The following is a 5,568-nucleotide window of genomic DNA, read 5'->3' on the forward strand; positions in this document are numbered from 1 at the left end:
GCCGCGGGACACTCAAGGTAGCATGCATTTGATTAACAAGCAATACAATCTCCAAGCTTCCACAAATTTTATTGCATAAGGGAGCAAACGGAAAGACAAGTTGCAACGCAAGCATGCTTCTCCAGCTTTTCCGGAAGCACAAAGAAAAGATAACCAATCTTAAAATGAACCATACATCAACAAACGGAGAAATGATCATACAGATTCTAAGCTCCCTCTTTTCATTAAACAAGTGATCGAGTTACTGGAAGTTTGGATTCAGGTTGGTGCAAGCAAACCAACATTCATCAGGAGGCATCTGACTGAAGAAGAAATGAAAAATCCCAGGTACTGTTGCCTTCATAAGTTCACCTATCATCTAACAGGTGGCTGCAACATTTTGAAGAGACGATTGATCCACAATAGCTTTAACCGGGGACTGAAGGATTACACAAGAATCCTCTCCCAATCATAACCTTTACACTTTCTGAACAACCTATCAAAGAGGCAGTTCAATCCTTGGTCGAACGTGGATTGCTCTATCTGTCGAAGGCACAAAGGAGAGACATGTTCACAGCACTGAACTACATCGTGTCAAGAAGTCAATTCCGGAAATACTTCTTGAGCCTCCAGCCAAAGACCAAGAGACGTACGACCGGGGACTGCTTACCATGGTCAATCTCAGAAGAAACGAATTTGGAAGAACATTGATCGATGCTGGCACCGCCATCAATAATATTCCACTGAAAACCATCGGATCCACGGGTATCACTCGACAAGGATCTACTCATGCTCCCATCTCAGAAACCTTGAAGGAACGCTTGGAAATACTTATGGCTACATCACTCTCAAAGTGAACATAAATTCAACCTGGACATAAGCCAAGTTTCACATAGTCAGGAAAATCCAGGATATGACATATCCTTCAGACGAGCGTGGATCCACGCTGAAAAGATGGGTACTTACAAAGCGCCTTTGGTTACACATCTCTCCAAAGAATAAAGTTCTGATCCAGAAGATTTGGCGGACGTTCCATCATTAGAGCACTTGGAGGAATTTCGAACTTTGGCGAGGTTGAGACAAGAACCTACAAAAGGTGCATAGACATTCATCCAAAGGTCCTGCACTCAGGAAAGTCTCATTCCTCCCATGTCTATGTCATTTATTTCCTCACATGCTATTCTATCATGGGGACTCAATTCTGCTAGCATCTCTGCTATTGCAAGACGCTATAAGTGGGTAATCTCACTTCAACAATATTTTACCAAGTGGTTGAATCTGACATTTCTCCGAACCGAGCATCTCAATGAGACATACATTACTGAGATGGTGTTCAAGCACGGAAAAAACAATTTGGGCATTTTTCCATAGCCTTGTACAAGTGTCCCTGCGTACCACAAAATCAGAAAGCTTTGATGTCCGCACAAGTGTTGAATCCCACTACCGCAATGAAAGGAATGTTGAATCAACAGAGGATACTCGAGGACGAGACGATCAAACCTACGACATCGGATGCTTAAAGGGTGTGAAGACTCAACACTCGAGCATCTAAGAAAATCCTTACAACAGCTGTCTATCACCTACTTCTCCAAGGCCAACTGAAAGTCAAAAACCTCTCATCTCTGAATGCTACATTCTTCAGAAGACTTCAAACTGTACTCCAAATCAAAGAGTACACCTTCGATAATAACTCCTCTATCTTCAACACAATATCTCTACGGTGACACACTGATTCAACACCGACACGACCAAAGTTCAATCGATAGGTCTTCATTATCCAGTGATAATACTACTGGAGCAGATGCAACGTTGGAAAAAACTCCTTCAACACGCTGGGGACTTGATCTTATTGAATAAATTACGCTGCTGCTATTTTCCGCAACAACATCAATTCCCTGACAAAGCCACTTCGCGGATCACTGGATGGAGGAGCAACACTATGTTGATAATCATGGTTCTAGCCTTCTCGGTCTCTAGAGCCATGGTATCGGCATCAACAAGGATATTTGGAGGAACTATGTCCATGGTCTCAACATCAACAAGAATGTCTGGAGAAAATTCAATCAATATCTCAGCATTAACAACGGTCTCAAGAGCAACATCCTCATGACAAAGCTCCATCAACTGTCCATTCTCTACAACCTAAGTCTGGAAGTGTTACTCGATGGATCATACTTATCCAAGCACTAACGACTCATATCGAGACGTGTGGACATGAAAACATGTTATCATCAAAGTATTCCCAAAGCTTGCACAACGGACAGGCACAATCCAAAGTCTTCTACAAGATGTTCTCATCACCTCTACAAATGAGATACAACATGCTTCATGGGTTTACAAAAACGTACCAATGGGTGAGGGATGGGACAACGCTTCCTCAATAAAAGATGTTCGTTTATGTCTCTGCTACAACATACCAAAAGGGAGCATCAATCGGACATACAAGCTGAAAGATATGGCCTTTATCGTCTGGTCTACGGGATTACAAATTACAAATGTGCATCCTTGGTTGGCTGACCTCTACAACTCCAAATTGAGTGATTCTTTTCTCATGTGATAACTCAGCCTCTTAGCTTCAAAAGTTGGGGTCAAGCGTCGAATTCCAACGTCGTATGAGGTTCCTACAACTTCCAGAACGTACATGCAAGCATCAATTCTTAGACGGGATTCATAACTTCCACAGTCGATCGGTGTCCACCAAGTACTTCATCAAGGTACCTCCAACTTCTACCACCTAGGTATTTACATCAATTTTTCTACCTGGGTCCTCTACCCAACCCTGGCCAGAAGAAGAGAAAACGAAAAGGAGAGATTCAACAAGATATTGGGGATTGACGGTCCACTGATCATGACGATCAGTTTCACAGTCCAAGACCCGTGGCACCAGACTATCATATAATAATCATTCATCATAAAAGGAAATCTACCACCGGGACATGAAACCATGGTCATTACATCATCCCCTCTCGAGAGAAACCTCAGCTAGGGTCCCGTGACCAGGGTTTCAAAAGTGATGTTTCTACGACTGACAGAAACAAGATGGCACTACAAGCACCATGCTCATGTATAAATCAAGGGGTTCAGATTTCAAATTAATAAATGACACTAAAATCCTTCATCAAGTGTTCAAGACACAAGCGAATGGTCTAAAGACACAACAAGGGCGTTTTACAACAAGCTCGTCTGAAACGATTTTACACTATCTTGCACAAAGGGGTGAGATGGGAGCAATTGGTGAAGAATATAAGGATGGATCATATACCATTCTCTTTGCATGGATATCCTCTACAACATACCCAAAATTCATAGTAATTGGATGAACGACCAAAGAGATGTGGTCGAAACATTGGACTACATGCCAGCTGAAAAGTTTATGAAAATATCCTGGAAGTTTATTGTTTCGTCTATTTAGTCCCCTAAACATGCTCAAAACTCGAAAATATTCTTTCATAAAGCTTGTAAATATTCTGAAGATGAAAAAACATGGGTAGAACGCGGAAATCCGACATCAAACAAAGATTCTACAGCGTTTTTACTGAAAGACCGACTTCTGGATTTTCTGATGACGAATTATGATGAAGTTCATCGTTCGTACACATTTGAATCAGGATCTACACCATCAACGCAAATCCTGACTTCATCTTCAGCCGATAATATCATTTGCTGAAGTCGGCGGTGCTTCTACTGATAAGGGAAGACTCCCAGATGATCGAGAGACATACAAAGTACCAGCTTTCCAGCGTCTCTAAAAGGTTGATTCACCTCGGCATGAACATCTGCAGAATTCTTCATCTTTGACTTCATATTTCTGGAGCGTTCGTCGGAATATCCAGAAGGGTGGTTGTAACCAGAAGTCTCCACTATCTGAGGCGAAATACATGGAGTCATGGATGTACCGATAACAAACACGCAACAAAAATGGTAACAATCCAACTCTTACCTATTTACAATTTCACTAGCTGTAGTGATTATAACGTCGGAATTTCGAAAAACTTACTCGTTCCTTCAAACTTGCAAAGACGAGCAAGATTCATTATTCAAAATCATGACTTGATTTTCATAAAACCATAAACAACCCACGTGAATTTTAACATCCACTGGTTTTTCAAAAATTGGCAGACGTCCATTCTACAATTGTGAAAACTCACATACAAACATTATTTCACCATGTATAATTGTCTATTTTCACCAGTTGTTCAAAATCAAAACATTGATTTTACAAAAATATATACATATTTTAACGTGAAACTCACGTAAGTTTGAACAATATATATATATATATATATATATATATATATTTTGTTCCATCGCACGAGCATATGTCTTTGAAGCGAGAGTATAAATTTTAAAGATTTCTGAAAGCTCGAAGATAAAAATTTCATGAAAGCCCATAAACAAAATTTTATTACTAACAGAGCACGTCTGTTCAAAAAAAAAAAAATCTCTCGTACGAGCATTCACCTTAAAACAAGAGTTTATTCCACTTTGTGAGATCTCACATATTTAAAAAAATAAAGTTTTGTTTTTCGTGAAAGATCATAGACAAAATTTTTATCATTAGACTCAGGTCTATTTTGTTGTTTCTTAAACTAACGAATGAACGAGCGTCCGCGCTAAAACGGATTCCTTTCTTGGGCCCGGATCCTTGAATCCTAGACCAACCAAGGTTCCACAATCGAATCAGCGGTTCTTCACCAATTTATGCTCGTTGTATGACGCTTTATTATGCCACTGGAGTTTTCGCCCAAACCATGGTTTGCTCATTCAGTCGAAATCCGGTAACGTCTTATCTTATAACTAAGTTCAATTACTTATTTTGTCTGTAGCAGGAAAATCACCATTCGGTGATGACTGAGGAACATGACTGTCCCTCACTAAGTAGGGGACTTAATGTAGATGGTGGATTTTCAACAAAGGCTAAAATCGTAAACCCATAATTATAAGAACTTCTGATCCAGCAATCAGATGCGAGTATCGAGACACGAATCTCTCATCGAATCTCTGACTGAGAATACTGTCTCTCAGAGTACATGAAGATATGTAGTCTCTCGGCTAGGCAATGACATATCTCATGAATACTTAACACTTCAGTAATTACTTCTATATAGAATCACGAGATTGGACGGCCCCTAGACAGCTTGCCTTCTAGTATAGAGCAATAACGTCTTCAGGATACAAACAACAGTTTTCCCTGACTATATAAAGGATATGACGCTTCAACTAGCTCATGTCGCTCAGAATAATTAATGCTCCTAGACGATCGTACTAGTATAGAGCCATCAATTAATTATTCCTAAATTCTTGGATTCATCCACTGAATTTTTGAAAATATTCAAATATTTTCGTAATATTTCGTTACTTCAATTTATGGTTCTTCCCAACAGAATTCCACGGGTTAGTAATAAATATTCAACATACGGGCGTCTGAGTTACCTTCGAGTAAGCCCCGACTCAAAAGGTGCAAGTGTATTCGACGATGCACTAACAATCACCTGAACGCACGAACGAGTATTTCAAAATACGACGAAATGATGAACCTATGCAAAATAGGAAAGAAAATAATAAATAATAAAATATTGACCAAGGCGC

The sequence above is a fragment of the Papaver somniferum genome, chromosome 4, assembly GCF_003573695.1.
Source record: "Papaver somniferum cultivar HN1 chromosome 4, ASM357369v1, whole genome shotgun sequence".
Taxonomy (NCBI): domain Eukaryota; kingdom Viridiplantae; phylum Streptophyta; class Magnoliopsida; order Ranunculales; family Papaveraceae; genus Papaver; species Papaver somniferum.